Genomic DNA, 20,705 nt, shown 5'->3' with positions numbered 1-20,705 from the left:
GGGGGGGGGGGGGAGAGTGATAGTAATTAGAATCGTAGAATAAAAATTAGAGTAATAATACGAATTAGAAATTGCAGGGAGGCCAAGAGAGCAGGACTGCTTTTGTAAGGAGAGCTCCTTCTGGCTGGTGTTGGTGGGTATTCCTCTGAAGCATGTCTTCCTTCAGGCTGATCAAAGGATCCCAGTGGTTGGGTTGGCTGTAATCGGACTTAGGAAAGGACGGAGCGGACACGTGTCACATCGCCACCAGCGTGCACATCCCGTCCTGAATCGTGCCATCAGGCTCAGCTCAAAAGGTGAGTCGAGAACGGGCCCCGGCAAGCACCCCCGCGACTTGCAAAGGTGTAAATCCCAGCCCGAAGGCTGGCTGATGACCCGACGGGTGTTCTCCCTGTGGCCACGGGCGTGCTGGACCCACCATTGGTCTGAGGGGTGTCAGAGGCCTGTTCCTCACAGATTTGTTAAATCATCACGTTGTACACCTGAAATGCATATAACGTGTATATTAACTATACTTGGATTAAAAAAAGAAAGCAAGCCCGTCCTCAGGAATAGCCCAAGGATGTTTCTCCAAGGTTATCTGTCATGGTTTGATCCCGGCATAAGCCGCACACAGCACTCTCCATCCCCCCGGGGCAAGGGTGATTTGAACACATCACATTACCAGTGACCTTGAGAGTCCCAGGTCTACTGAACTCCTGGCATTGTAGGGTGGCCTGAGAGGGGCCACTGGGGCCGGAGGACTCCAGGAAAAGGCCGTTTTCTCAAGACGCCAGCAAGTGAGGAATTCTTCAAAGAAGGGGCTGTCGGCAGGCTCGCCTCTGCCCAACTTCCTCTCCTCACACTCTCTGACTTTCTCCCACCTTAGGACGCACTAACTGAGGGTCCCCCGAGTCTGGCTCTGGGGAGCAGGGGTGGGAGGACGGCCTACGCGGCCGGCTGAGAAGCTTCTGGTCGTTTCCTCTGCACAGGGGGCACCCGTGGGGCTGCCTCCCGTCTGTGTAAGGGAGGGAGGTTTGTGTCCGCGAAGTCACCCACGACGAGGTCCTGGGGTGTTCCCACGGACGGGATGCCCTCCTCCCCGAGAGTCATGAACAAAAGAGCACTTCCTGTTACATTTAGATGCCGATTATCAGGGAGGGGGTAGTGATTGATGAGATGAGGGTGCAGGGAACGTTCTGTCCATCGTAGGAGTATTTGGCTGCTTGGTAACTGTTTACAGCCTGTTTCCTCCTAGTGCGCACCCCCCGAAATCATTTTCTTTGTAAATGTTAAAAGCCATGTGAAAAAAACCCAACAACCTTGATGAGTCCTCTTTGTACTTCCATCAGCAACATGGCAGCCTCTGAATAAACTGTGATTTCCTTCACCGTGCCTGTTGAGAATGTTTAGGCCACATTTAGGAAAAACAACAACGACGACACCTGGGTAGGGGTCTCAAGAACAATTAGCAATTAAAATAATCTATGTTCTACACTTCCGTAACAACACGGCCGCTTGACTGATTTCCGTCTCAGGCACAGCCTCGCTCGGGAGCACCGTCCTCCCCAGTTCGGAGCCGTCGGAATCACCCCGGAGGCATCTTGGGTGTTGTGAGGCGTCTCTCTGTGTTCGAGAATCTATTATAATGCGCATCATTCACTTTAGAACCGAACTCGATGCCTTTTCCAGAGAATAGGCTTCTAGGGGCCACCGGTCCTCCCCTCAAGTCTCCACTGCTCGGGACTAAGGAAAGTGCCTGGCCCGGGGCAGGTGCACCTGTGCTGTCTGTTACCCCTCCCCCCAGCCGCCCGGACCCCAGCCACAGCCTGGGCTTTCCCTAAAGATACTCCTCTGTGGGGGTTATTCCCGGAGTCACCGACCCCCAGCACCATAAAATGCCACAGAGAGAAGAGAATGAAAAGTCACTGGGTCCAACCCCTGTGGATTTTACAGGTAAACAAACTGAACCCCGGAGAGACTTAGCTAGCTAGTGGCGGCCGTGACACCCAAGGTTCCTGAACCTCAGCCCACTTTCTCCCCTGGGTGGTCTTCATGGGCAGAAACTGGATTCGGTGGTCTCTGTCTTGGAAAAGCAAGATGTCAACTTCACCTCAGGCATTCTTTGCTAACTTTGCCTTGAGGCGTTCCCAAGGCCACGGTCAGGCCCAAGAGCCTGAGAGCTCCAGAAAACATGGCAGCGCTCCAAATAAGGGGGTGGCCATCCTACAGCGCCTCGTTTCCCCTTCTCGAACCTCCCCGGAGACCAGACACGGAGGCCTGCAGCAGGGCTAGGACTTCTATGAGGCGGGAAAGGCAGCTCACTGGTCAGGGGGCACTCGCCCTCAGACCCTAGGGGCGGCGGATGCTAAGATCATTCCGAGATCGGAACAACGACCACATGGACAGAGCTGCTCCCTGGGGCCTCCTCCCCAAGGTCAGAGACCCTGGGACGATCCATAGGCAGGGCTGGGAGGAGCCACCTAAGGGTCCCCTGTTGCCAAGACACATTGAGGGATGGTCACCACATGACCCTCTACAAAATGTCCTCAGTGGGCTGGGGTCTTCAGTTCAGCAACGCTTCCAGAATGTCCGGGCTGAGCGTCACAGTGCTTTGCCACGGACAGCAAGCCCCCGGAGCCCGGGGAACCCCCCCCACCAACCGCCACTGATCAGTGTGCACTTAACAAAAATGCTCGGGCTCATTCTAAACACAGGTTGATAGTTTAGGATGCAGAATAACCGATCGATGAAAGTGATAGTAAAACATAAAGCAGTAAATAGTAAAAAAAAAAAAATCAACCTTTTATGAGCCTTTAAACACTTTTTTTCCACTTGCTATGATTTTGTTTTGAAATCTAGGCATGCTTGCATGAGAATTGTAATATTTATGAGTCCTTGGACTATTTTATGAATTTATGTATTTTTTTAGGAAATTGTTTCTAAAGTGGGGGCATTTTGTTCCTAATTCGTTTCAATCAGTATGCTTAATGTTTTCTGTGAGTTTAAAATTGCCTCCTTGAGGTGCCTGGGCGGCTCAGTTGGTTAAGCATCCAACTCTTGATCTGGGCTCGGGTCATGATCTCACAGTTTGTGAGTTTGTGAGTTGTGGAGCCTCACGGATTCTCTCTCTCCCTCTCTTTCCCTCTCTCTCTGCACCTCCCCTGCTTGTATGCAAGCATACATTTCTCTCTGTAAAGAGAAATAAACATTAAAATAAAATAAAATTTCTTGTTTGCTTCTAAGTAAATCTCTGAAAGAATATTGATCAAAATTAATCTTTTCACGTCACTAGTATTTTTTTTTTAATTTTTTAAATGTTTATTTATTTTTGAGAGAGACAGAGCACAAGTGGGAGAGGGGCAGAGAGAGAGGAAGGCAGAATGTGAAGCAGGCTCCGGGTTCTGAGCTGTCGGCACGGAGCATGACACGAGGCTCGAACTCATGAACCTGAGCCGAAGTGGGACACCCAACCAAATAAGCCACCCAGATGCCCCAGCTATATCCCTTTTAAAGTATGTTCACAGAGGGAGACCTGGGTGGCTCGGTCGGTCGAGCACCGACTTCAGCTCGGGTCATGATCTCAGGTTTGTGAGTTCGAGCCCCGCGTCGGACTCTGTGCTGACAGCCCAGAGCCTGCTTCGGATCCTGTGTCTCCCTCTCTCTCTCTGCCCCTCCCCCCTTCTCTCTCTCAAAAATAAAATAAAAAATTTAAAAGCAAAATTTAAAAGCAAAAGGGTTTAAAGTGTGGGGTTTCATTGTTGTAGCCCCAGGCTAGTGAAGCCTAAATGTACCCTGTATACCTGTCATGATTGTAATGCTCAGTTAAAGAGATTATCCAGACAAAACATTTCTTTCCTCTTTATTCGAATCTTGATAGAAAAAAAAAAAATGGCATGAAAAATTAATCCAGTTAAAACTCCACCAAGATATTTCTGACCTATGACACGGGCAAATTCCAAACATTTGCTAGCACACTCTGGTGGTGAGACTCTGGAGAGACAGGTTTCACGATACAAAATGGCACAACCAACCGAAGGGCAATTTGACAATATCTATCAGAAAACCTACACTCGACCTTTGACCCGGCAACTTCACTCCTAGGAATTGATCCCAAAGATACATCGGGGGGAAATAAGACAGGGAGCGTGCAACACGGTTAGTAAAAGCGAGGCTGGAAATAATCCAGATGTTCTTCAGTCGGGCAAAGACGGAACAAACTAGGCTCGGGCACACAATGGAGCATTGTCCAGTTATAAAAAGAAATGAAGGACTGCTCTATATGCTATTACGGATTGATCTTCAGGACATAGTGTTCAGTGAAAGCAAAACCACAATGGAGGATAATGTGGGCAACGTCCTGCTATCGATCTGATAAAGAGGGAGACTTCTCCAAGGAAATTCCTTTGTAGATTTGCGTTAGAAACCGTGAAAATAGTTTATGTGATTCTCAAACAAAATTAAATTTAAAAAAGCAATTCCCAAGCAATCAAGACCAAAGCGAAGCGATGCACCCAACTGTATCATGTTAGCAGCATAACCACAGAGAGGCACAGTCTTAAGTGATTTTAAAACGTGGTGATTTGACTGCGTATCTATAATGGGCTGTTCCAGAGCACAGAAAGAACTGCGAGAGAAAAACTGTTAAACTATTCTCAGTGTCATACTTTTGGCAATGACATTACTGTCATTGGGAACGGGGGTTTTCGGTACGGAAGCAAGGAGAAACCCACATCAGATGGATAAGGTTGAGTGAAGACCCTATAGGTTTCAATTTGATTGGAAATACCTGTATGTGATCATATTAAACATTATTTTTTTCCCTGAAAAAGAGAATTTCCCAACTCTATCCTCGAAGAGGTCTAAAAACAAGGAGCATTCCAGGGGCACCCAGGTGGCTCACTCAGTTAAGCACCTGAGTCTTGACTTTGGCTCAGGTCATGATCTCACAGTTCATGGGATCAGAGCCTTGGGTTGGGTTCTGCCCTGACAGCATGGAGCCTGGAACCTGCTTTGAATTCTTTGTTTCCCTTCCTCTCTCTGCCCCTCCCCTGCTCGCTCTCTCACTCTCAATATAAATACATACATACAAGGAACAGGGCACCTGGGTGGCTCAGTCGGTTAAGCGTCCGACTTCAGCTCAGGTCATGATCTCCCGGTTTGTGGGTTTGAACCCCACGTCCGGCTCTGTGCTGACAGCTCGGAGCCTGGGGCCTGCTTTGGATTCTGTGTCTCCCTCTCTTTCTGCCCCTTGCCTGCTCACACTCTGTCTCTCTCAAGAATAAATAAATGTAAATAAATAAATAAATAAATAAATGCAAACAAGGCACATTCCAATGGGGGTAAGCAGTTTCTGGTCTCTTACTATTTCCCACCTGAAGAATCAGATGACTCAGAGGTGGGGCAGGGAGAGTAAAAGATGAACCAGGAATATCTTGTCACAGCCACGTGGCAAGGAGGCTAACACCTGAACACGATCATGTCCCAAGCACTCAAGACCCGAACTGAGAGGGCCCACACAGTCTAAAGATGGGACAGTTGGAGGGTCAGTAAGATTAGCGTCTACAAGAGAGCACAACCCTTCAGGTGTGTTCCCGTCTTGAGTTCCTAATGATAAAAATAAAACATCCATTGGGCCGCTTTTGAGGACATTCGGTAACCAAGTCATTATTCTGAAAAGCGCCTGCTACAGACTGAATGCTTGTATCCCCCCCAGGCTTCATATGTTGAAACCCAGTGCCCGTTGCGACGGCATTTGGAAGTGGGGCCTTGGGCAGTAATTGTGTCGCGAGGCTGGAGTACTTAGGTCATGGATGGGTCTGGTGCCCTTCTAAGAGACTCCAGGGGGCTCCCTTCCCGTCTCTGTACATGAGAACGTAGCAAGATGGCCATCTGCCAGCCAGGAATGGGCCTTCACAGACATCGAATGTGCCAGCGCCTTGATCTTAGAATTCCCAGTCTCCGCGCTGTGAGAAATAAATTTCTGTGGTTTATAAGCCACCCAATCTACTGTATTCTGTTGTAGCGTCCACGTGGACTGAGAGATGGGCAGATAAGAGGAAGGACCCAAGCGCTGATCCTGCCTTACCTATAGGGCCTTGACTTGGGGATCGTCAAATCCTTGATTTTAGAGAGGTCTCTCTTCATAGAAGTAATCCAGACAATAAACAGATACAACATTCAGCACCAGCATTTTGTCCCTAATAAACAACAGATCCAGGTAATCATCAAAAAAAAAAAAAAAAAAAAAAAAGAGAGAGAGAGAGAGAGAAACAAGGAGACATTTGAAGTAATCTTACCCCAGAATTCAGAATTCCAGACTAAAACTGATGAAGTGGTCGTTTGTTTGTTTCTGTTTTTTTTGTTTGTTTTTTTGAGAGAGGGCACGAGTGAGGAGCAGAGAGAGAAAGAAGCTGGGTTTATCCGAAGCAGGGCTTGAGCTCAGCCGAAGCGGGGCGCGGGCTCGCGAACCGTGAGATCATGACCTGAGCCGAAGTCAGACGCTTAACGGACTGAGCAGCCCAGGTGCCCCTGAGCCAATGAAGCTCTAACCACTAACTCTTCATAGTTCCCAGGTCCCTGGTGGAGTCTCCCGAGCAGCTGAGCTCCAGTACAGCTTTGCTGAGGATAGTAAGGGAGAAAAAACAATTTCCTCCCGGGTCCAGATGGTCACTGAGAATATACCACCTGTCGGGAGCTATGCTGAACATTCGATATGTATCATCTCATTGAATCCCTACAACAACGCTGTGAGATGGGTATTGGGACTCCCATTGTACAGATGAGGAGTTAAAGTGACCACGTTGGGATCCGAACCCGGATCTTTCTGATTCCAAAATCTGTGTTTGGGGCACTACTTTATAGGTAACTTGGACCCTCTGCCCCCATCAAGTTATGTGCCATGGATCTAACATCCCAGATCAATCTGCCAGCGAAGATCCTGGCCGTAAAACCCAGGAGAAACGGCAGAGCCAGCCCTGCTGGGGTAAGAAGCCAGTTTTTGTTTTTTTTTTTTAGCAGTGCCAGATTGGCCCCACCCCAGGGTGCAGCTGAGCTGAACCCCGTCACTGTGATGGCTCTTGGACACGGGATTTCTAGGCCACTTGAAAGATAAAACCCCAACCCAGGAAGCTGCAAGACGCGTCTGGGACATCACAACCAGTCAGCTCGGGAAAACGTGCAGAGGGGCCCTGAGAGAACGCGGCTCCTGTCCCCGCGGCGGGAGGTGGAGCCGGCAGCCGCCCAAGCGGAGGGACCCCGGGGCCTCACGTGGCTGGCGCAAAATTGTCCCTGTCCCCCGTCCCCCGTCCTGGTTCTGCCTGCTCCCCTGCTGCCCGGGGCACTTCCGTGCACCTTCCAGGAAACAGAGTGTGTTCGTCAGCTGCTTTACTCGAAAACTCCACAAAGCCTTTTACTGCTCTGCCAAATGCTGGGAAAGAAAGAAAGAAACCAAGCATGTGAATTTCCCTTCTTGATGCTCCAGACATAGTGGCCTTGTTGGGATCCCTAGACGCGCTGTGCTCTTTCTCCCGGGGAGCCTGCAGGGCCTCTGCAAGAAAGCCCCTACCTTCCCTCCTGGGTCTCAGCTTCCTGTCGCCTCCTCGGGGGGAAAAACCTGTGAACTCCGGGACTGGGTCAGATCCTCCCCTCACGCACTCTGGACTCTCTCACATTACCTACTGCACCTGCACTTCATGAATTATGTAATTACTTAACATTCTTCCTCTCTTGATGATGGGCTGCAGGCATCTGGATATGGTTTCCCAGCTGCTACTTAGCCACGGTCCCTCCACCCCTTTTCGTGGAGGAACCGAATGCAGGTTTAAATGGCAAGTCTCATGTGTGGCTCAGAAAGCCAGAGTCTGATGGCGCCTTGGCTTGGAGCAGCAGGCCTTGGAGACATCTCCAAAGGCAAGACTGGTCCTCTTGGTGGAGGTGATGGGCTCAGAGGGGGGCCTCCCCACGTCTGTCATGCCACTGCTGTTTTTCTGGGACCTACACAGCACCTGGTTCACAGTAGGTGCTCACTAAATACTCCACTGGATGACTGCTAGTCTGAGTCATGGGCTGCACAAAGTGTTTCCAACGTACAGAGTTCGGATGACCTTATGTCGACCCTGTGCCTTGCTTGTCCTGCTCTGTGCCCTATCCTTTCCAAGAATGTCCTAAGTTTTTTGGTTTTTTTTAATGTTTATTTCTTTTTGAGAGAGACCGAGAGAGTGTGAACAGGGAAGGGGCAGAGAGAGAGAGGGAGACACAGAATCGGAAGGAGGATCCAGGCTCTGAGCTGTCAGCACAGAGCCCGACACGGGGCCCGAACTTACGAACCACGAGATCCTGACCTGAGCTGAAGTCGGCCACTTAACTGAGCCACCCAGGCGCCCCAAGGTATTTATGTTTTTGAACCAGCTTTTACACGGGTTAGCCAAAGCTCTTTTAGACGTAGGCTCTAAGCTAGAAGTGAAGACAGAAGTTGTTTTTCTCTCATCTGCAGAAAAGTGATCAGCTGCTAGCCTACTCCTGCCCCATGTGTTTCATAAAGGTTAATACTGACCTCAAATTCTTCTTTTTGAAGAGGACGGGGAGAGTTGGTCATAATTCTATTTTTTCCCAACAGCTAACACTCAAGTCCTGGGAGGAAACTGGCCATCATGCAGGCAGGGGTGAAAATCCCTCACTCAGAGCTCTAAATCCCTTTTTTACATTGATTCTAGATTCAAGAATTTACATGCAGGGGTGCCTGGGTGGCTCAGTCGGTTGGGCGTCCGACTTCGGCTCAGGTCACGATCTCACGGTCCGTGAGTTCGAGCCCCGCGTCGGGCTCTGTGCTGACCGCTCAGAGCCTGAAGCCTGTTTCGGATTCTGTGTCTCCCTCTCCTCTCTCTCTGATCCTCCCCTGTTCATGCTCTGTCTCTCTCTGTCTCAAAAATAAATAAACGTTAAAAAAAAAAATTAAAAAAAAAAATAATAATTTGCATGCAAATCACTTTTTTTTTTTTTTAACGTTTATTTATTTTTGGGACAGAGAGAGACAGAGCATGAACAGGGGAGGGGCAGAGAGAGAGGGAGACACAGAATCGGAAGCAGGCTCCAGGCTCTGAGCCATCAGCCCAGAGCCTGACGCGGGGCTCGAACTCACAGACCATGAGATCGTGACCTGAGCTGGAGTCGGATGCCCAACCGACTGAGCCACCCAGGCGCCCCATAAATCACTTTTTTTCTTATATGAGAGTGATAAACATTCAGTTTGGGAAGTTTAGAAAATACAGATATGCCAAAAGAAGAAAATCTAACTCATCATAACCCAATGCCCAGAGACAGCCACGATGCATATTTTGAGATCGTTTTTCTCCCATGAAAATATATCCTTTTTAAAAAAAAAAATGAAAGCACATTGGGGACCGTTGAAAAAAATTCATACAGAATGTATAATATACCTGCACTGTTCACCAGCAGCATTGACGACTGTGAACGTCTAGTAATTGTGTGTGTGTGTGTGTGTGTGTGTGTGAATGGAGTATTTCAGATAAAGTTGGCATCCTCTTGGTTTCCCTTTACAATTCCATTCTCGTCCCTCATTCCCCAAGAGTAATCAATAACGTGAATTGATATATCTGTCTCTTTCCAGGCTGCGCGCGCGCGCGTGTGTGTGTGTGTGTCTAGCGTATGTGTTTACATTATTTAAATAAAAGGTAATATCTGTGCAGATTGATCTGAAACCCATTACTTCCCGTCTACAGTTTTTAGATCTCCGTGTTGCTTTATGTAGGACCAACTGATTTGCCGAAACAGCTATGTGGCATTCTGTTGTATGAATAGATCACATTTCATTTATTCCACGGCTGCTAAAATTTCGGTTGTATCCAATATTTTACTATCACAGTCATTGCTGCAAGGAAACCCCCTGTACAAGCTACTGTGCGCCCTCCTTCAAGGGTTTCTTGAGACGTGTATTCAGAGCTAGGATTGCTGGTGGGGCCGTATCAGTCTTTCAAGACGCCAGGTTTCAGACCGCTTACGTGGGTCGCAATCGCATGGGCCGGAAATTGTATCTCACTCTTTTTCATTACCCTTCTGGCCGTGATTGGCCGTGAATCTAAGCCACACGCTGTTTTGTGCACTTACTACTTAATGCATCTTGAACACCTTCTCACATAAACAAATACTCTCCCATACAATTTTAAAAGGCGAAAGATTTATGCGATCTGAAGAGAAACCAGAGTATCTCCCATATAATTTTAAAGCATATTATGTTGAATGGCGATGCCACTGTTTAGATAGCAAATGGCCCGCCATCGGACGGTCACATTTCCGCTCCCCAGGTTTGCCATTAGAAATGGCACCTGGGAACTTTTATAGCAGAGTAGTGACGAGGGCAGACTTTGGATTCAGACACAACCTGGCGTTGCCTCTGGGCACCCCACCCCCCACTTGCCAGCCATGCAGCCCTGGGCAGGCCCCTGGATCTCACGGGGCAGCAGGACTGCTGAAGGTCAGCCCCTGAGGCCAGCTACTGTTTGAATCCTGATTCTGCCATGTACGAGTTATGTGGCCCTAGGAGAGTTCTCTAACTCCTCTGTGCCTCAGTCTCCTTTTCTGTAAAATTGGACACGATAATAACGGCACCTGGCTCAGAGGCTGTTGGAAGGACGATGCGATGTAATGGATGGTTTTAGCCCAGTCTGGCATTTGAGAGTATCTAGCGTTCACGATGTGCCTACTCTCCAGTCTAATTGGAAGAAAACAGAATTGGCACCAAAAGGGACCAGCAAAAGTCACGTCTGATTTGCCCAGATGGAGGAAGCGAAGCCCAGAGGAGTTAGCGATTGGCCCGCGGCTGCACAGGGAGTTGCTGTCAGATCAGTCTGTGGAAACAAAACGAGCAGGCGGCCACCGGTGTGCTCCCTCTGGTGCCTCAAGAGGGGACATGAGAGGAAAGCGAGAATGCCACGCATCTGTAAAGTGTCATTCCTTCCGCATAGACCTTCCACGGAGTCCCACGACGGCTCTCTTGCAGCCTCTGCTGGCTCACCAGTCACTCTGGGGGTGATGTGCCCCCGGGCCCGGCAAGGTGGGTGTTAACCCGAGGTTTCCAGCACCTGTCGCCAAGCGCGTGCATTGGAGGCACAAGCTCTGTGTTCTGCTCACTGCTGGGAAACAGGGGAACCTGATCGGTGACTGTGGCCACCATAATAAATCAAAAGCTCTAATTGTCTGTCAGAGAGCCCTCAGGGGGGTGGAGGGTGGGCACGGCTAAGATCTGCAAGTTGCCCAGGCAGCACGTAACCCTTCGTGACCCTGAACATCTTGTCGCTGTTCCCGTGATTTGTTATCTGGCCCGGAGCAGACCAGGGTGCACCTCACGTCATGGCAGATCAGCCGGGGCCAGGCCAGACAGCAGGGGTGACAGTCACGAGACCAGAGGGGACGCTGCCACAGCCTGGACACCCAGAACCGCAGCTGAAGGCTTTCACTCTTCCACCCCTTTACTTCCTCTGTTCCCTTCTGGAATCATTCTTGGGCTTTTGTCACTCAAATGCACAACGGGGACATTGCCAAAAGGCAATAAATATAGTTTACCTTTCAGGGTAAATCGCTTGGGTATCGAGAAGATTAGCCAAATGTAGGAACATGCCCAACGAGATTTCTGGAGAGTGTTCTCAATCCCATATCCTTTTTCGAGGATGCTTCGGAAAGAGTTCTAAAACTCGCTAAACCGCTAGACAACTCAGTCACTGTCGGTGCTTTTCTCCACGGTCACAGTCACGACGAGTGCTGGAAGTCCTATTTTTAACAAGTTGAAAAAGTCTCTCCCTGGGGCGCCTGGGTGGCTCAGTTGGTTAAGCATCTGACTTCGGCTCAGGTCATGATCTCGCAGTTTGTGAGTTCAAGCCCCACGTCGGGCTCTGTGCTGACAGCTTGGGGCCTGGAGCCTGCTTCCGATTCTGTGTCTCCCTCTGTCTGCCCCTGCCCTGCTCGCATTCTCTCTCTCTCTCTTCTCTCTCAAAAATAGACATTAAAAAAAAAAATTAAAAAATAAATAAATAACAGGCGTGTAAAAAGATCATTACAAGACAGCAATCTGGTAAGCACTGCATTCCCGAGTCGCTCCCTGCTTTTGTGTCGGCCACTAGATTTTACCTAGACTGCTCGCCCGTGGCCCGCACCCCTGCTAGAACCCAGTCGCCTTGAGGCCACGGCTGGATGTTACCCACTCTTCAATTCCCACCAGGTCACCTTGAGCTGATGTGAACCCCCCATCCCCCCACCTGCAGTCAGGTTAGAGGAGATCTGCCTGAGGCTGAGGACACGAGATGAGAGCTTGGGAGAAACTAGCCGCTGACTTGCCCTCAGTCCCTGGACAAAAGCCAAGGTCTGTGGACGGCATCCAAAACCTGATGTCCCTTCCCCGGTGTCCCATGACTCTGCCATCATGATGAGCTCGAGGCACAGCGGTCCCATCTAATAATACAGCATCATCAAAAGCGGGCAGATCGAGGGGGGCAAGACGGAGTCCTGGGGGCCGAGGAGGGAGTTCACTGACCCCATCCATGGGTAGAAGGAAACGTAAGTGCTTGGAATGTTTCTGGACCTGCTTTTGTGCTGCGGGGGTGAGAGCCAGAGAGAGCCACGGTGCCCTGAGTCCGGGCAGGGCTGAGCTCGGAAGCCCCTCCTCTGCCTGCTTCCACCGTGGGGGCAGAGAAACCTCGGCGATCCCTATCGCCCTGACCAGCTGTGATTCAGAAATCGTTCGTGGTTTAGAAAGTGTACGTGTACATATATGCACGTATACACGTGCCCTTTCACACGTATACACACACGCGTGCGCACAATCAACTGCAAATTGCGCGTTAGCCTCATGGGTCTTTAGCATTAACTATCTTTTATTAACCATTATACATGTGTAACTAATATTGTGTGTATGGGGGGGTGGGGTCTTGTAACTCGTAAAGAGTCAGAGACATAACCTAGTGTGAGCGTAGATACTGTGAGAATTCCAAACGAAGGGGGGAAAATCTCCCGTGTGGGACTTATCGGTGCCAATAGAGGGCGTCCGTTACCTTTACAAGTCACGAGCAGTTTGGGTTTGTTTTTGTTTTTGTTTTTGTTTTGGAGGGGGTAGGCAATAATGTTTGTTTTGCTTTGCTTTGCTTTGTTTTGTTTTGCTCTAGACTAAGGCACTAGGTGTGGGAGGGAGGGGTAATTGGTGGCTAGAAAATTACACGAATATTGCCAAAGTGCCATATCCCTTTTGCATGGAATAGAGTTTAATCAATTTTATCTCTTCACTTAATCTCCGGGTCTGCCTACATTGACCTAAAGCTCTCGTAGCCGACTGCCCCACCCTTGGCACAAAGCCAAGAGTTTAGGTTAAGCGACTGAGTCGTTGAAGCTTTTCCATTCTCCACACAGGTGCGCGTTTGTGCGTGACCCACTACAGCGAGGGAATAAGCAATTCTGCAAAGTCCCACTAGAGGGAGCCAAATGATTGCTTTAGAACCATTCCCCCGCAGGTTTGCGGTTCCTCTTTGGGAAGCTGCTTTGTAATATCCTCTGGGCGACCCTCCCTCCTCTCCTCTTCCCCTCCCCCAAGATATAAAAAAAATCAGAAGTATTTTCTCACTGAACAACTCACACACGTCAAGCAAAAAGATAATTCCGCTGTGGAAAAGTATTTAAAAGTGTCAAGAATCTCTGCCCTCTCAATAGGGAGCGGAATAATTAAAGAACTCTTGCCTTAGGAAGAAAACTAAACTGTGGATGCAGAGTGAGGAATAAATCCAGCCGAGTGTATTGGTGGGCTAGGGGTTGAGTGAGGACGGGAGAGTGATTTATGATTATGAACAACTGACCCAAGTAAGTTGATCGCTTTTCGTGTATTCTCAACGAGCAGTATTTTAAGCATCTGTTTCATTATTCTTGTTATTGTTATTATTATTATTCAAGTATAGTTGGAATGCAATGTTGCATTCGTTTCAGGTGTACAACGTAGATATTTGACAATTCTCTACAAAAGTGTAGTCACCATTTCTCACCAAACAACAGTATTACAATATTATTGACTATTTAAACATCTCTTTTAAAGAGGGCTTGACCATGAGTTTTTCTTGGGTTGCAGTAGGGTTTGCTCTGCATTAGGATCCACCTAGACAAATGCGTCTTTCCGGCACCTGACCTATTTTTTTTTTTTTTCAACGTTTTTTTTTTTTTTTTTTTTTTTTTGGACAGAGAGAGACAGAGCATGAACAGGGGAGGGGCAGAGAGAGAGGGAGACACAGAATCGGAAACAGGCTCCAGGCTCCGAGCCATCAGCCTAGAGCCTGACGCGGGGCTCGAACTCACGGACCACGAGATCGTGACCTGGCTGAAGTCGGACGCCTGACTGCGCCACCCAGGCGCCCCTGACCTATTTTAGACCTATGAGACTGTCCGTTGAGATCAACAGCTTTCTTTCTGTGGCATCACCTGTGATCGGGCACTCAGTATGCCAGGAACTTCCGGGAAAATGGTGTATCTGAATTTCAGCCAAGCTCTTTCAAAATATCCTCTTTCCTTCATTTTTTTTTAATCTATAGTTTTGTTAAGTTTAGTTATTTATTTTGAGAGCGAGAGAACCAGTGGAGGACAGGTGGGGGGCGGGGGTGGGACAGAGAATCCAAAGTGGGCTCTGTCCTGAAAGCAGAGAGGCTGATGCGGGGCTTGAACTCATGAATCGTGAGATCATGACCTGAGCCGAAGTCTAACACTTGACTGAGCCACCCAGGCGCCCCTCCTCCCTCCGTCTTGGTACCCACCCTCACCTTTCTACCCACAGCCTGGGGCTAATGGGTCCTTCTTCTGAGATCCCACACATTTTGTTACATATTATAGCTCCAATTCCATTAGGTTGTTATTTTAAATCTGACTTCCTTATGAAGCCGTCAGCCCCTTGAGGAAAGAATTTGGCCTTAATTTTCTCCGTAGCCCGGAGCCCATCAGAGTGCAAGGCACATCCTAGGAGTTAATCAGTGTTTGTGCAATATACAATATCCTTATGAACAGAATGTAAAATAATAACAGAACAAGCAAGTTTTACTATGTGCCAGGCTTGCTCTAAGCATTAGATATGTTAACTCATTGAATCTCCAGAAACGCCTTACAAAATAGGTCATAGGTAATACTATTCTCTGCATTTTAAATGGAGACAATGAGGTGAGTGATGAGGGTTAATTTGCCCAGTCATCAGTGGTCTAAACTAGGGCTCGAACCCCGGAAGGCCAAGGCCAGAATCCAAACACTCAATCACAATGCCATAAAGAGTTGCAGCCAGAATTAGAGAGAGGGGGCTATGCAGATCCTTACCAGCTTACTACCCGTACATTGAGGGTGCCGACAGAGTCACAATCATGAAAAACCTTGATTATAATAACATGCAACTTACCTTAAGCCTTAGGTTGAGCAAAAGTCTACGCTGCCATAGTAAGAGGCTCTCCCGCCCCAAAAGAAATACAGTGGCTACAAGAGAAGAAAATCATTTCTTTCTGACACATATAATAGTCTGGAGTGAGTGTTCTGGGCCAGTGGGCAGCTCTATTCCATGTGGCCATCCCGGGACCAAGGCTTTTCCGTCCTGTTGGCCTTCCCATTCCCAAGGGCTTTGTCGTCTGTGTGGCTAGGGCTTGGGCACACGGAGCCCAGGTCACACCCAGCAGGAAGGTGGAAGAGAGCACAAGGTGGGGGGGGGGCACACTCCCTGTCTTAGATGCCTTGTCTTTGGGGAGAACTTGGTCACATACTCATGTAACAGCTGGGAAAGGAAGTCTCGCTGGACAGACACGCACGCAGCTACAAGTCCATTACCATGGAGAAAGGCAAGGGGGGCTTTGATGAGAAGTTAGCTGTCTCCCACACTCAGTCCTCAGGCCCGTGCCGGTCAACATTTTATTATTCACTTTCATAAGGACAGACAGTGTCTGCTCAGTAAATTAGAGAATAATAGTATGGAGAAAAGAAAAAATATATACTGGGTGACAGATGAGGCTTTTTTAAACATTCAAAACCTTAGGTAACGGTTTCTTAGATATGACACCAAAGCCATAAGCCAACGAAAGAAAAAATAGAAAAAGTGAACATCATCAAAATGAAAAACGTGTGTTTCAGAGGACCCCATCAGGAAAGCAAAAAGAAAACCCACAGAATGGGGGAGAAGCCTCGCAAATTATATATCTGAGAAGAGTCTTATGTCTCGAATATGAAAAGAATTATTATAGCTCGATTATAAAAAGGCAACCCAATTTTTTAAATTTGGCAGTCCGAATAGCCATTTCTCCAAAGAAGATGTACAGATGGCCAATAAGCACATGAGAAGTGCTCAGCATCTTTAATGACCAGGTAAATGCAAATCCAAACCAAAGTAAGGTGCCACTCCATACTCTCTAGTACAGCTGTAATAAAAAGACGGATGACAACAAGTGTTGGGGAGAAACGAACCCACGGACACTGCTGGTGGGAATGTAAAATGGAGTAGCCACTTTGGCAAACAGTCTGACATAGAGTTACCACATTCTACTTCTAAGTATGTATCCAAGAGAAATAAAGGCATATGTCCACTTGTACACAAATGTTCACAGCGGTAGCAAGAGGAAATTGATCAGGGCTCCAACTCATATCCAGCTTCTAGACTCTGGGGGCAGGGGGCGGGGAGGTGGATACACGGCTTAACCGTGAAGCCAGAGAAAGGGGGTCAAGGTTTCAGCAGATCACAAGCTCATTATGAACTAAGAGCACAACAGAGTTACCAGGACAGTTGAACATGCTGAACGGAAGATTGTCTGCACCCGATGGATCTTAAGGCGGCTGTTAGGAGCTTTAAGGCACAGGTTACTCTGGAAAATGGAGTCAACAGACATCATTCGGTTCTAAACTCAGGAACAATAAACATGAGAAGCTGAAGTCTCTACAGCAGTTACTGTCAAGGCTTAAATGTCAGAGGGGTCTAGCTGGTGTCAGACCTGGCTGGGACCCCATCCCCCCTCCCCGTGTGCCACCATCTGAGTGAGGAGGGACTGCCCAGATCTCAGTGGGGAAGTCCCCACAGTTTGGGGCTGTTGGCTGAAGGTCTGCATTGGCAGCCCCTTGGAAGCCACGCTTCCTGTGGACTCTAATGAAACAAGGAAGAAGGTTGGTCAGTGAGTCGGGAACCGAACGGGTTTGAAAGACGAAACTCAAAATTATAACAGGGATAATATTTTAAAAATAAGTCCTGGGGTGCCTGGGTGGCTCAGTTGGCTAAGCGTCTGACTCTTGGTTTTGGCTCAAGTCACGACCTCACGGTTTGTGGGTTCGAGCCCCACATCAGGCTGCCTGCTAACAGTGTGCAGCCTTCTTGGGATTCTCTTTCTCCCTCTCTCTCTTTCTCCCTGCCTCTCCCCTGAACACTCTGTCTCTCTGTCTCTCTCTCTCAAAATAAATAAATAAACATTTTCTTAAAAACCTTCCCAATTATGCTTTCTTATCAGTAAGTCAGTCTCTCACTCTCCATTTTTCCTAAAAAGTCAGCTTGACTTTTCTTCCTTTCCATCCTACCTCTCTCTCCAAAATAATCTGAAGATAGAAAGTCTGAGCCAAATGAAAGGCTCAATGTCATTGTTCTGACTAGGTTTCCAAGGTACCTTTGAGCTCTCTGGCAGAAAGAAAACAAAATTGCTTACAAGGTCCCCACTTTCAGGAAGGAGAAAGCATATCGCAGTTTCAAGATAGAGAAGATTTACTGACACGACAGCAAAAAAGAATTTGCTGACATGAATCTTGGTTTCAGAGGATAAAATGTAGGTAATAGAAAATCATATTTCAATAAAGCAGAAAAAGCATTTTATTTTATATGTGTTGCTCAGAAGTTACTGATCTTTCTATCCTACCAGCGGTCTGCATATGTCAGAAATCCATTCAAATAGCTCAATGTCTGCTATAAGTCAGCCCCACAATAAATAAGCCAGCAGTTATTTCTGTACCCTCTTCTGTCCCAGCATTGGTGTGAATGAAAGAAGAGATATGGAAAATGACAATGGTGTTTGCCTTCTAGAAACTTCCTTGGAAGGTAACAACAGCACACAGGAAATCATCTGAAACCTGAAACTGAAGACACTCAGACACTGGGCTGGGTGGCAGCCAGGCACCTTACCTTTGTTGTGTCGGAGTTCCAGAGGAGAGATCACCGAGAACCACAGTGGTCAATAAGGCAGAGTCAGAATGACCGTCTGGAAACCCAATCTGAACAGTTCTGACCAGCCTGCTCCATAAAGAGGGCGGGAGGCTCACACCCATCTAAGAAAGGCTGGTCCCATGCCAACGAGGCCACGCCACAGGCCTCATTACAGGACAGCCATCCCCCCACAACAGATGCAACCCCACCCAAACAAGACAGTCTGGGGACAAAGGAGACCTAAATCCCTTGGCCACCCCCGGCCCCCACCCCTCTCAGCATCGCTGAGGCCTCAAAGGCGCCAGGTGGCACGGAGGGAAAAATCTGCCATCCGATCCTGGGAACTGGCACTTTTTAATCTGCTCAATTAGAAATGTAACGACTTCTTGCTTCCATTTGCCAGGCTGGCAGGGAGAAGGTACAGACAGCCAAGCGTGTTCGGTGCCGCTTAGCAAAAGCCGAGAAAACACAACCGAAAAGCAACCTCCTTCGGAATGATAAGGATTCACGAGAAAAAAACAAAACAAAACAAAAAAAACCAACCAACCTGAATGTGCCCAGCTCTTCTTCCTGGCTGTCCCTGCCTGGTCACGACTGCATGGTCGTGACAGACAGAGACGTGGGCTACGTGTCTGTTTTTCTCATCCCTAAACGGGTGTAATAATCCATCCTACCTGCTTCTGCAAAGATTAAGACCGTGCGTATAATGTGCTTACTCCTGGTATCTGACGCTTTAGAGGTTTCATTGTCAGCTGCTGTGACCCTGTTGGTTTCCAGCATTTTTGTCCCTCCATCTAGCATTTGTCCTCCCTCCACCCCTCAGGGCAACATTGTGACAACAGGCCTCCAGCGATGCAAGGAGAAAGGGTTCAGCCCTGCCATACCGGCACTCAGCATAGCAGGTGTCTCAGCAACAAGTCAAGCGGTGACCTGAAAATACCCAGAAAGTTGACAGGGATATTTCAGGAAACCCCAGGATGTCATTTCCAATTGCAATGCATTGCAATGCAATGTCAATTCCAGTCACTTCCACTCGGGGCCTCCTCCCCCTCTGCTGCTCCGTGGCATATGCCCATCAACCGTTTTGTTTCAAAGGGTCTGAGGAAGGCTGGCTAAAGGAGCGACGCCCTCCTCCCTCGAACGTGTGTGTGCCTACGCTAGGCTCCATAGCAAAGGGGAATGAAGGCTGCAGGTGCAATGAGGCTTGATAATCCTCTGATGGCAAAGTAAAGGGATTCTCCCCGACGATATGGGTGGGCACTGAGTGATCACAGCGTTCTTAAAAGTGCAACAGGGAAGCAGAAGGAGGCGTGGCTACAGAAAAAAATGGTCAGAGAGCTGCGTTGTCACTGGCTTTGAAGATGGAGGAAGGGGGGCAACAAGCCAAAGGATGTGGGCTCCAGAAGCTGGAAGGCCAGGAAACAGATTCTTCCCTATAGCCTCCAGAAAGGAACGCAGCCCTGCTAAAACCTTCATATCGCCCAGCGGGGCTTGTGTCAGACTTTCTACCTACAGACGGTGAGATGACAAATGTGCACTGTTTTAAGGCACCAAGTTCATGGTCATTTGCTAAAGCAACCGGAGAAAATGAATACAGGCTTTTTCTGGTCATCATCTGGTGACACCCATTCTGGTTCCCATGGGGTATTTCTTACAGAAGTGACACGCATCATCCCCATGATTTTTTTTTAATTTTTAATGTTTGTTTTTTTATTTTTGAGAAAGAGAGAGCACGCACAAGTGGGAGAGGGGTCAGAAAGAGAGGGAGACACAGACTCCGAAGCAGGCTCCAGGCTCCGAGCTGTCAGCACAGAGCCCGACGCGGGGCTCGAACCCACGAACCGTAAGATCATGATCTGAGCTGAAGTTGGATGGTTAACTGATTGAGACACCCAGGCGCCCCAAGATTTTTTTTTCTTTTATCCTGGTATAACAGGCTAGTTGAATGCTCGGTCCCTAGGTCCCACAGATATGGGTAAAAGTGTCATCACACACGGGAGCCCCAGAGCCCTAGGAAGTACAGAGTGGCCAGGAAGGAGTTATCGGAGCCAACAGTTATCAGAGCATGTTCAGGGGCTGCCAAGAGCACCCAAATTCTGCCTCATAAACCCTTCAGTGCTTGCCAATCTCATCATCGCTACACGCCCTATGCACCCCAAGGTTTAAGAGAGTATGCTCTTCCAATTTATCAGAGATACATATAACTTCCAAACAAAGCTTGTGATTAACCCAAAATGGCCAGCGCTCTCTCCCAGTGATTCATAGAATTCCAGGCAAAAACAAAGCCAGGAGACTTTAGAAATCCAACCTCCAGTAAAGGTTTGATTTTTCTGCATTTTGATTTAATATTTAAAGTACTTTGTGAGGCCCCATGACCAGCTCTACGGCCTTCCTAAAGGCCTCAGCTTGAGAACTGCTGAAAAGATTTCATTCAGGTGATCCATTTACCACCACCCCACCCCCATCTAACCCTGTTCACACAACTGTTATTTCTGAGTACCTCTCAGCTCCCTGGGCGGGGGGGGGGGGGGGGGGGGCTGTTTTT

The 20,705-nt window shown here is 48.3% G+C and overlaps 1 protein-coding gene across 20 annotated transcripts in view; it reads left to right on the top strand.

The window, feature by feature from the left end:
- The window catches only part of PTF1A (pancreas associated transcription factor 1a), a 72,822-nt gene that overhangs the window by 25,875 nt on the left and 26,242 nt on the right, over positions 1–20,705 (top strand). For 15 of the 20 annotated variants that reach the window (XR_009247744.1, XR_009247743.1, XR_009247742.1 and 12 more), the window contains one exon: positions 167–2,781. The exons of 1 other annotated variant lie outside the window; for it this stretch is intronic. The gene's annotated coding sequence lies outside the window, so the exon portion shown is untranslated. Of the gene's footprint in view, positions 1–166; positions 2,782–6,547; positions 7,433–10,566; positions 11,573–20,705 lie in introns of those variants that run through there. 4 more of the 20 variants (XR_009247732.1, XR_009247730.1, XR_009247729.1 and 1 more) reach the window with 4 other exon arrangements.

This window comes from Neofelis nebulosa, chromosome 8 (assembly GCF_028018385.1).
Source record: "Neofelis nebulosa isolate mNeoNeb1 chromosome 8, mNeoNeb1.pri, whole genome shotgun sequence".
In the NCBI taxonomy this organism is placed as follows: domain Eukaryota; kingdom Metazoa; phylum Chordata; class Mammalia; order Carnivora; family Felidae; genus Neofelis; species Neofelis nebulosa.
The sequence above is the reverse complement of the archived record's forward strand: the minus strand, read 5'-3'. Positions and strand labels throughout refer to the sequence as shown.